General features: G+C 43.7%; 1 protein-coding gene across 1 annotated transcript in view; it reads left to right on the top strand.

Annotated features, from left to right (window-relative positions):
• Positions 1–12098, top strand: part of CASD1 (CAS1 domain sialic acid O acetyltransferase 1) — a 256795-nt gene that overhangs the window by 199540 nt on the left and 45157 nt on the right. The gene's annotated exons all lie outside the window — the stretch shown is intronic.

The following is a 12098-nucleotide window of genomic DNA, read 5'->3' as shown; positions in this document are numbered from 1 at the left end:
TTCATTCCTCTTCTGATCTTCCAAGAGTGTTCTGTAGTGGGTTCCTGGAGATGCCAAATTCATGCTGGCACTAGCTAGTGGGTGGGAATGACTCCTGGGTATGACCTAACCAGTAAGATATAGGTTCTTGGGGCCACCCCTAGACACTTTGGTCGTTTTCAAGATTGTAAAAGTCTTCCAAGAGTGTTCTGTAGTGGGTTCCTGGAGATGCCATCTTTATGCTGGCATTAGCTAGTGGGTGGGAATGACTCCGGGGTATGACCTAACCAGTAGGATAAAGGTTCCTGGGGCCACCCCTAAACACTTTGGTCATTTTCAAGATGGTATACGTTTTCATTCAAAATAAACTTGGGTTGTGAGGTCTGTATGTCTGTGTGTGTCTGTCTGTCTGTCTGTCTGTTTGTCTGTCGCGTACTATCATAGTCCTAGCGTCCTCCCACATCTAACACCAAAATCTTGTTTTGCGGCTCCCACTCTACCCTCAAAAATCCCAGCGACTGAAGTCTGGTAGAACAAAAGTGGAGTTTTCCAACAAAAAGACAGTGGATATCCAAGGATTCTTTTGGCATCCTCTTTCCCTTACTTTGAAGTGTGGGCCAAATGTTGTCTGTAAAACCCAAAGACAGAATTCTGGTGGAACAAAGCAAGGCCTTCAGCAACCAGACTGTGGAAACGCTGGAATCAACTTGGCATCCTGTTCTCTGCCCTTCAAATGTATGTATGTATGTATGTATGGCATACTTGTATAGCGTGAACTATCACCCTTAGGGTATCCCGGCGCTTTGACTCCAACATTACGGCACAAGCAGAGGAGGATCACACAGCCCTAGGAAAGAGGTGGGACTTCAGACCCTTTTTAAAAGGAGTCCGCTCACTCATCTTCCTTAAAGAGAGTGGAAGAGCATTCCACAATTTAGCGGCAGTAAAGCTGAAGGAACGGCCGCCCATTCGTATCTTCTGAATGCGAGGGACCACAACCAAAAAGACAGAGGAGCGAAGTAAGGGCCTAGCTGCCGAGTACCATTTAAATTTATTCTGAAGAACAACAGGTCCCAATCCGTGAAGTGCTCTGAAGACCATGCAGGAAGCCTTGAAGCAGATCCGCTGATGAATAGGCAGCCAATGAAGGTCCCTAAGTGCCAAAGATGATGATGCAGAAGGCGCACGTGACGGAGCCAGTTTGGCTGCCATATTCTGGATCCGCTGCAATTGTCTTATCAGAGAACTGGGGCCTCCTAGAAGTAGTGTGTTACAGTAGTCTAACCTACTGAGTATGATACTGCGCACTACCTCAGGCCTCGCCAGCACAGGTAACATAGGGAGGATTTTTCGCAGCATTCTTAGCAGCATCATGCAGGTGCCAATAGTCTTATTCACATGAACGTCCAGTTGTAGATGAGGACTAAAAATTACTCCCAAATTACGGGCTGCGTCAGCTGGCTCAACAGTGACCGTAGTGGTGGGGGGCCAGAAGTCAACAGGCAGAGGGCGCGGGATTTTATCTAATGAGCAGTGTAGAACCTCTGTTTTAGATCCATTAAACTGGAGGGAATTCTCCCTCAGCCAGTCCGACGTGGCCAGCATGCCGTGATGGAAGGTCTCGGTAGAGACAGCGTCCTTACCTTCAAAAGAGAAGATAAGTTGCGTGTCATTTGCATAATTTATTACCGTGATGCCAAAAGATTTAATCAACTTGAGCAGGGGGTAGAGGTTGAACAAGATGGGGCTGATGGCTGAGCCCTGGGGAACACCTTGACCTACCATTCTAGTATTGGACATAAAAGGAGGCAGAGTCACTACTTGGGTTCGGTTATGGAGGTAGGAAACTAACCAGTCCCGAGCTGTACCAACCACCCCACTATCCTCCAGTCTCCTGATCAGTACAGAGTGGTTCACGGTGTCGAACGCGGCCGACATGTCGAGCAGGACCAGAAATGCCGCCCGACCACTGTCGACTCGTGAACGTAGATCATCCAGAACAACTACCAGCGCCGATTCTGTGCCATGAGCTGGTCGAAAGCCGAACTGGGCCACATCTAGGCAACCATTCTCCTCAATAAAGTGGGAGAGAGACTTAGTTACAAGCTTTTCCAAAATTTTAATCGGAAAAGGCAGTAAGGAAATGGGCCTATAGTTCGCTGAGCAAAGAGGATCCAGAGTGGCTTTTTTTAATAGAGGAGATACCACTGCCAGTTTCCAACTGTCAGGAACAGTGGCAGTTCTTAAAGACTGGCAGCAGATGGAGTACAAAGAAGGGAAAAGCTCAGTCTGAAACAACTTCCAAAACTTGTGAGGTAATGGATCTAGCGGGGAACCTGATGATACGCTATTAGCCATAGTACAAAAATACTCATATGAAGGGGGGGGTAAAACTAGACAACACGGTATGCACAGTACATTCCCCCTTATCAGATGGAGTCAGTGTACATAATAATGGCTCTACGGTAGCCTGATTGTTAGGGACATTAGGTCCAGAAAGTCCAGCTAAAATGGCAGTGATCTTGTCCTCAAAGGTACAGGCCAAGGAATCACATAGCGCCTGTGAGGCAGGGATGCAGTTAGTAGCGCAGGCAGGGTTGGAGAGATTGTTGTCAATTTTAAACAGGGTTTGGGACTTATTAGACGACTGAGTTAGCATGTCCTCTAGATATTTGGCGTTGGCACTTTTAATCTGTGCTTTATAAACCTGGAGCAACTGCTTTAGATGAATTTTATCTGACTCGGTGTAATGCTTCCTCCAAGTTCTCTCAGCTTGTCTACAGCACAGTTTCAACTGGCATAGTTTCTTGGAGTGCAGTATGAGAGTGGTAGGATGCACACCTATGTTCATCAACGTACTCAAAATTTGTGTTTCTTTTTCGTGTCTTTTGTCCACGCTTGCGTGCTGACTGGACCCGTGCCTCACCTCAATGCACGTTTTACGTATTCAAAACATTTGCAGCGTTGTGACGCTTCATTCCAATCGCACAGCTTCAAGCAATAATTGCAAAATTCCTCTTGTCTTTTAATCCATGTTTATTCCCATTTTTTGTCCTTATTTGATCAGACTTTGTTACACAGTACACGGTTAGACTGATGAAGGTCCCAATCTTTTCAAATGAAACAATTATGCCAATCCAGGCCTTTTACTGTTCCACGTGGGTACACACAATTCACATTAAGCAGCTCTGATTTTTAAAACATCCAATGCATTTCGGGCCTTTTTTCACCCTTCGTCAGGGATAGCTGTCAAGTTAAAACAAAGAACCTCTGTTAATGTCTTTTATGCCTACAGCCTAAATATATTCAGAAAAAATCTATTTTCGAACAATCATAATTAAATGTTGAAATCATATTAAAATTACCTAAATACCCTTGTGAAAACATCACATTGATGCCCTAAAAACCTTTCTTACACCCCTAAACTGACTCTTAACACCCTGTAAAGTGTCCGCCGAAAGCAGTAACCTCCCCCGCTTCCATCCTCGTTCTCATACCTGCCAAACAAAACCGCGTTCCCAGGCTAGTTCTCCATTACCCGATGTGCTCAAATTTTCTCTGTCCACCCTGTGTCTGCCCATCCTTCCACACGCTTTTCATGCACAGCCCGACCTCCCGGCCTCACTGCTTTTACCGCTACAATCCCAGTTATAAACCCTCTTGTAAACCCATTTTTCTTACATACCTGCTCTTCCCCCTTGTTTGCTTGTCTCTATGCCGACACCTTCTTTCATTGACTGCTTGCAGCCAAACAGTTTCAAACAACTAACTCCTCCCCCTCCTTTCTCCTTAAATACTTCCCCCAGCTTCACTCCCACCAGTCTCCTGACACATTCCTTTCCCTCAAACTACCTGTTCCATAATCCCTTGCGCATGATTCCAACTCCCTCCATCTTGTTCTAAACTACCATCCTATATGGTCCCTATTGTTTTTCACCTTAAGTGTAAACGAAACGTATTTTGAATAGTGCAACACAATTGCAAAACAATATCATGTAAATGTTCTCGTGTTTAGTGACTAAAAAATGTAAAAAAACATCAAAATTATTTCAACGTGCTGCACGGCCATAAGTCTCAGAACAACCTGCAAAAGTTCATTGTTTTTTTATCGAGAATTGAATACAGTCTTCTTCATTTAATTATGATTGTTCGAAAGTAGAGATTTTTTGTGAATATATTTAGGCTGTAAGCATAAAAGACATTAACAGAGGTTCTTTGTTTTAACTTGACAGCTATCCCTGACGAAGGGCGAAAAAAGGCCCGAAATGCATTGGATGTTTTAAAAATCAGAGCTGCTTAATGTGAATTGTGTGTACCCACGTGGAACAGTAAAAGGCCTGGATTGGCATAATTGTTTCATTTGAAAAGATTGGGACCTTCATCAGTCTAACCGTGTACTGTGTAACAAAGTCTGATCAAATAAGGATAAAAAATGGGAATAAACATGGATTAAAAGACAAGAGGAATTTTGCAATTATTGCTTGAAGCTGTGCGATTGGAATGAAGCGTCACAACGCTGCAAATGTTTTGAATAGTTTCTTGGAGTACCAGGGAGTAGAGTGTTTAGATCTATCCTTCACTTTCCTTAGAGGGATGGTATTGTCTAAGGACTCTGTTATCTGCGAGCAAAGGCTCTGATAATTGTCTTCCACCCCCTTCTCCAAAGTAAATCCACTTGTAGCCAGGCTAGGTAGTGTAGGACATTTCAAAAGCTTAGTCCACTGCCGACTGAACTATTAACCGTATGAGGGTCACTGGGAAGTTGCAATGAAAACTGAATGAGGGCATGATCAGTCCAACATTGAACGGTTATATCCTTAACCCTAACCCATGTTTCATCCGCAAAAATAAGATCCAGGACATGGCCCTTCGAATGTGTCGGGGAGAGCACCAACTACTGAAGGTTAATGTTACTGCAGGCTTGGCACAGTTCTTTGTAGGCTGAGTCAAGGGGGCCATTAAACCAAAGATTAAAGTCCCCTAGAATCATAAGCCTAGCGTGAGAGTTAGAGAGATCATAAAGAAGATCCACCAGTTCGTGCGAAACAGACGTGGCACTGCCAGGGGGTCTATAACAAAGCAGGCCCGAATAAAGAGCTCCCCTATGACCTTTAAATGAAAAGCCCATCAATTCTATGCCCAGAACATCTTTGACCTCAAATTCCATCAGATCAAAGGCTACCTTAAAAAAAAAAAAAACACCCCCACCTCTGCCATCCACTCGAGGATTATGCCTAATGTTATACCCAAGGGGACAGGCCAGGCCAAGCTCAACCCCGCTATCTGGCCTTGTCCAAGTTTCTGTTACAAACAGTACATCCAGACAGTGGGTTTCAATAAGGAGTACTATTTCCATATGGTGTTTACACAAGGACCTCACATTGAGCAGACCGCAGGATAGAGTAGTTGTAGAGTTATTAGCCCCCACAGATTGAGTAATCGACCCAATATGTTGATGTACCTGAATTAGCTCTTCCCTGGTAGAGACATAATGAGCTGAGGTGGATCGGGCAGCGTGGCTGGCGCTGGTCGCAACCGGTGCGCGGACGGGTGCAGACGGGCTTGCGACCAAGATGGCGCCTGTTGACGGCACCTTCCAAGTTCCTCCTCCCAAGATGGCGGCGAAATAGCAGCGACAAGATACACAATTAGCCCAAACAGCCTAAATCCTGCAAATGCAGGGTGAATAATAATTTTAATGTGCGAGTAAGAACTATCGCGTAATTATCAGGGCAGCAGCGAGGTAAGTAAAAACAACAGCGCGATATCGTAAGAACAGCGCTAGAGCGTAGAAATGCTTTCTAAAAAGGTTAAAAATAAATTCCCAGGTTGTTTTAGTAGAGGCGCGGCAGAGTAAACGCACGCACTGCAGGATTAGTAAAGTAGAGTAATGACCCCCTCTCCCCCCCAAAGTTTTATATGTAAATCCAGCAGTCCTGTCAAGCAGGTTTTGCCACTGTAATGTGAAAAGAGATTCTCACAACCCTATCATGCATATTTTCGGTGATTCAGAAGAGACATCTCTGTCCATTAAGGTCAGCCTATTGTTTTCTTTTATTTCACATCTTTTTCACACCTATTCAAATGCTTATACCTGGCAGTCAGAAGTGGGAGTGCAAATGTAAATTTTGCCTCCAGGAACTTCAGGCAGGGAAAAAGTAAATTTCTGAAAGATATTTTTTCGTAATCGTTATTACAAATACGATTTCAGCATTGAATTGGATTTTAATAACTATTAAAAATAGCTGTAAAATAATGTTTCTAGTTTGTCCTATTTCCAAGATAGAATATTAATATTTTAATCTGGTTTTCTTCATAGGACAGCTAGGCCTGGCCCTCTTAAAAATAGATTTTGAGTGTTAGTGCAAGGGCTTTAACAATAAGTTTCTACATGTCTTACTCTTAAATACCAAGCATCCTGCCTTGTGGGCTACAAGGCCTACGTAGGGGTGACTTGTTAATATTCAAAAGTGAAGTTTTGACCTGTCAAAATGATCAAATTGCAGTTTTTACACTGCTACAGTCAGACTACACAGGGTAGGCCTGAAGCCATGTTTGCACTACCACTGTAGTGAATGGCATAATATGTGCTGCTGTCCTCTCGTGGCATATATGTTCCAAGCCCTGGGCACAGTTTGTACAATATACTAGAGCCTTATAGGTAAGTTAAATATATTACTTAGGATAATGCCAATTTGACTATGTACAAAGTAGTAGCACAGGCACTTTACTGCTGGTTAACAGGGGTAAAGTACACAGAATTTTAACACCTGCTAAAATATAGAGTCTACCAGAAGGCAGAAAATCTGTGGCTGCCAATCAGAAAAGGTATACTTTCTACAGTCCCTGGTTGGAGAAAAAAAGAGATGTGGCACAAAAAATACCTCCAGACAGACAGGATATCCAAAGTAGAGAATTGTTGGGGAACCTGGCAGTTAATCCTGGAGAATAGTAGATGTGGGCAGAATTCTACAGTAGCAGGATTCCAGTTGATGAAGCAAGGATGTCCAGAGGTGAAGCAGGAAAACACAGAAAACCAGGTGTGAGTAAACAAGAGGGAAACCTACCACCAAAGTTACTGGAGTGTTTGCGATACATGTTATTGAGAGTTACAGCTCATTTTTATATGCTGAAGTGGGAAGAAGGTTTAAGAGGAAGTGACACGTGACATACAGGAAGTAGTGCCCCATGATAAGTTGTGTTATGGCAGCATTTCAGACTGCAGAAATGACCATGATGTTTTGGGAGGAACCAAACGGGCTTCTTCCTGTTTCTTCAAAGAACATTTGAATAGGAGACATCTTATGAAAGAAGAATTTTATTAAATGGGCTGAACAGAAAATTCTGAGAATTTGTTGAGAGCTGGTATAGAGGTAAGGGGTCAGCTATTATGAGGTCTACCACCCTTGGAGGTGGAAGAATGGACAGAGACCGTCAAGAGTGACTTCCAGAGAAAGGCAGTGCACGTGCTGGGATAAACCTAAGCATATTCCTCTTAGAAAGTTCCAAGGGCTGGAAGACTGCTCCAGTCTGCCGATCCGCATTGGCTGAGCAGCGTAATAGCCAGGCCCTGCAGCTAACTCCCACTGGAAATTTAGTGCCTCATTAAAAAACAGGAAAGTCACTGAAAAACACAGGTACAAATTGAGCTATGGTTCTGACTCAAACATGCGAAACCACTGGAATTTGCCGTTTATGGTATGCCAAGCACACAATGCATGTCATAACTCGTGATTCCTGCCTTGGAGAAAGCTCAAAACAAACATTTTAGAATGGAACACAAAACAAGCATTTACAATGCAATAGGTCTCGCATTAGGAAAGTTTGAGCTATTGGTCTTGTAAATGACAATTTTTTTTATTTATGTGTTTTTGAAAATAGCTAAATTAATAGCTTTGTCAATTACAATGCCAATAGTTCTAACTTTCGCAAATTTGACACCTATAGCATTTGTAATGCAACATGTTTTGTATTTACGTAACTTGGATGTATTGATATTACAAATAACAATGGCTTTTAATTTTTAAAAATAATTAATACTTACATAAAAGTGATTGTAATTTATAATGGCAATAGCTTAAACTTTTGTAAATAACGTTTGTGAAGATTATGTTCAGTGTATTTTATTGTGACGATAATCCAAGAACAGAAGTGAAATATTAACATCTTTTTGTGACATTTGTAATAAAGCTTGAAACATTGAGAGAACATATTTCAACCAGTGATGCTGTGGTGGTCCTGGCAGATTTAAGCAAATTCATGTTCCGGTTTTTGGATAGGGTGGACTAAAAACAGTGGGAAGCAAGTTTTTATTTGTTACAATGCTGGGCTAGTTAGCAGCGGTATAAGAAAGCAATTTAATTGAGATGTACTTCACTGGTTTTTTTTTTTAAGTGGCATTGTATTTATTTTTTTAGTGACTCTTCTGTGATTCTAGGTACTGTGAATCTGTGCCACTCAGTTGATGAAAAATTGTTGTCCTTTTATTTTTGTGAAATTTCACCGTTTTTGGTATTCAAAACCTGATCACTCGCAGGAGGGGGCTGCAAGTATTTCATTTCAGAAAAAAAGACACTAAGTTCTACCTGATAATAGCAAAATAGTGGTGTAGCAGTTCAATTAAAAAGATCTGGATGTCTTGGGGGGATTAATTCACCGAAGGTGTGCTGAAATAATGTGTTGCTGACAGAGAAACGTAGCTTCAAAGTGCATTGTGATGTTTTTAAGTACCACAAAGGTGTCGTTGATCCACTGTCAGCTGTGCGAAACTGGTGGTGTCATGGAAACCGCAGCGAGACGCCAAGCTCTGCTGGAGCGGGGCATGGCAGAAAAAGCGGTAGTGGTGCCTGCCTGGAGACACAACGTTATTGAGAATGTATTTAGAGCCTCGCACATGAGACTGTTCCAAAACAAAGGAACTGCAACTTGGTGGGATAAAAACTAGATCCACATAGTCGTGTCTTTAATAAAAACGCCTTGATTTCTGTGTGAGGTGTGGTGCATACATCAAATCCTCTTTCCTCAAAACATGGGTACTACATAATCGCAGCTTTAATGTAAGACAGTGCTAAAATAGTTATACTTAAGATACCCAAGTGCTCCTTCCCCATTAGAAGCCCAAGCATGATGGGTGGAATTAACTACAAAATACAAAACTAGCATAAAGTCCCCAGCTTAACAGGGGGGGTCAGCTTGCTGTGCTGCGCGGTGCCCACCTCCCCAGCCCGTGGTGCTGACCTCTCTCAGCAGCTGCACCTCTCCGTGCTGAATTTCGTACATCTGTAGTACGCCGGTGCCCTGCGGGTAGTTGCCCAAACAAACAAAACGGGCGCTGCGCGGCAGCCACTTGCAATCAAAGACAGTGTAGTTAAGCGACTTCTGGATGTGGCAGATGATCTGCTGTTTCTCCAGTGGGCTGCACATGGTGGCAGTTATGGCAGTCGGAACCTCTCTGCCTCGGCTTTTGACAACAATACAAGAGCAACGCTCCGCCCTCAGCTTTGGACACAGAGGAACGACTAGCTGAACTGGTGCGCTATCCCTACCCGCAAGAACTGGAGCACTCTTCAGTGTCTATGGACAACTCTAAATGACGAAGAATGCTTTAGTCGCAGTAATGCTATAAACACTAGACCGCAGTAAACTTGGATTGCCAGAAATCGAGCATATCCGCTGTGGTGGCCATCTTGAATAGTTACAAAGTAGCAGGGAAAGAGAAACTGTCCAGGAAACAATGAAGACATATGCACCATAACTCCTATGAAGATGTAGCTGAACGACTGCATTACAATGGCCGCCATCAGGGGTTTTTAAAAAGCTGTAATTTGGATATTTCGCTACAAAACCTATTTTTTCTGAGAAAATTAAGATTCATAAATAACTTCTTTCTGGGTTCGAACATACTTTATAGAAAATACATTTTTAAAACAATTTAAGTTACGTGTTTCATTGAGCAACTGCGCGTTCTTCAAAGTCGTTGGTGACAGCCAAGACGCTCTAATGAATGTGTCCTAACATGGACCGTGGGTTTCACCGGATGTCCTTCCTCTATGTTCATGCCGGCCCCTAATAGGAGTACACGCTGGGCTACTTAGGTCTCTTGGGTTAGGCAGGGCTCGTGGTTGTACGCCGGTTCAAGCGGCGGAGGATGGAGGCCGTAGGTTACATGGAGGTGCACGACTGGGAAGGAAGCACCGGCGAGGAATTCACCAGCGTATCTCGCAAGAAGAGCAGCGGCAATCGTAAAAGACAAGCAAACTCACCGCTGCAGCCCGGCTTCAACAGGAAGCCAGGCAACCTTTGTTGGGACGGGGGCGGGGCCAGACAAATACAGGAAGCAGACGGGAGTCTACCCCGCGCTCCTGTGCCCGCCGGATGATTTGCGTCTCAGCGCGGCACCCGCCTGTTGCCCAGAATGACCCGCTGGCTGCAGAGGGACACGCAAGAAGAACCTGGTAAGTGGGGTGTGAGGGGGATGTGTGCGCGCTGCCATGCTATGCCGTCTGAGTCAGAAGGGCACGCGCCCAACGTTATCAATCCTTAGTTGTAGGGGGGGCGGCGGGGGTCTTGGTGCGCTTGTGTGTGTGTGTGTGTGTGTGTGTGTGTGGGTGTACGCGTGTGTGTATGCGACGGCGGGGGTGGGTTCTCTGTATGTATGGGTGCGTGCATGGGCGCTCGTGTGTCTCTGTGTATGCGCATGCGTGTGTGGTGTTGGAGCTTCCAAGGCAGGAGATGGGCACGGCGCCGTGCGCGCCCACGAGGTCAAATCTGCGCTTGTGCCACTCTCGTGTCTTCATTCCCAAAAACAGCTGACAATAGTTGTCGAGCAGACAGCAATCAATGCTTTCGCATTGAATGCAGGTCGAGCTCGACCTAAAAAGGCTGATACCATGAGCAAAGTATTATAACGTGTGTTATGTGCGTTACATACCATAACTGGCCAGTTTCAATTGTTTTGCATATTTGAGCCAGAACCATAACACAGTTTTTAACTGTGGAACCTTAGGTCACACAAACTTTCCGTAGGCTTTGGTTTTCTTTTTTAATTAAATAATGCATTTCTTTTTAAAGAGATGTAGTTCACATTGTTTTCCAAATTGCAAAGGTCATGGTGCTCAATAAGTCTGTTTCTAGAAAACGTACCCAAGCACTCCTTTCAATCAGACTAGGCGAATCCAGCTACATTGAGTTTATAAAAATCTGAAAAACTTCCTTGGGTAAATATTTAGAACAAAACAATTTTTAAGATTTCATCAGAACAACATTATTTTCAAGATTACATCAATTACCTGAACTTACCTAAACCTACTTGCTTGCGATGCATTTTAGAAGATACCTTATAAATAGATGCTCATTTTGATAACTGACTTTCACTGATACTTTTGTGTTGCATGTGCATAGATGTGGTGTGGTTAATGGAGGGTACATGAGTAGTTTCAGTCACACATTAGTGACACAGTGAAAGTTGCTGTTAAGTGGTACAGGGCACATTGAGAAGTAGTTAGGGGCCCAACCTCTGGTACATCAACACAGAATGGCCAAACCATGCTGTAAAAGTAGGGTGGCACCGAAATTGCAGCGGTGTAGCTTTGGTCAATGATTAAGACCAATGCAGTGAAATGAGTCATTAAAAATAAAATTGTTGTTAGATAATGTTTGATTTTACTAAATGTATGCCAAGTGGGCATGTTTTGAAATTAAAATCATCCTTTGGCATATCTATCTTAGAGTCTGTGTGTGTGTCTGTCTGTCTGTCTGTCACTTACCAATCCTACTAAATCGACAAATCCAAGATCGAAGTTGGCACAGACTCCTTTCACAGTGCGTTTTAGTTATAATTTATTTGATCTTTTTGTTCTTTAAATCTTATTGTGCATAATGCATGCCCATGACGCGTTTAGACCATTCCTGCACGGTCTTGATCACATGACACGCTGCGATTTCTGGCGTCGTATTTAACCTCTTCCATGCTCATGACGAGCTGAGCTTGTCATGAGCCACGGTGCTCCGGTGCTCATGACGAGCTCAGCTCGTCATGGCCCGTGGAACGCTCCGGTGCGGGGAGAATTCCCCCGCTGTGCTGAACGTTCCACGGAGCCAATGCACCTGTGACAAGCTGA

The sequence above is a fragment of the Lissotriton helveticus genome, chromosome 10 (genome assembly GCF_964261635.1).
Source record: "Lissotriton helveticus chromosome 10, aLisHel1.1, whole genome shotgun sequence".
Lineage (NCBI taxonomy): Eukaryota > Metazoa > Chordata > Amphibia > Caudata > Salamandridae > Lissotriton > Lissotriton helveticus.
This window is presented reverse-complemented; position numbering and strand designations above follow the sequence as displayed.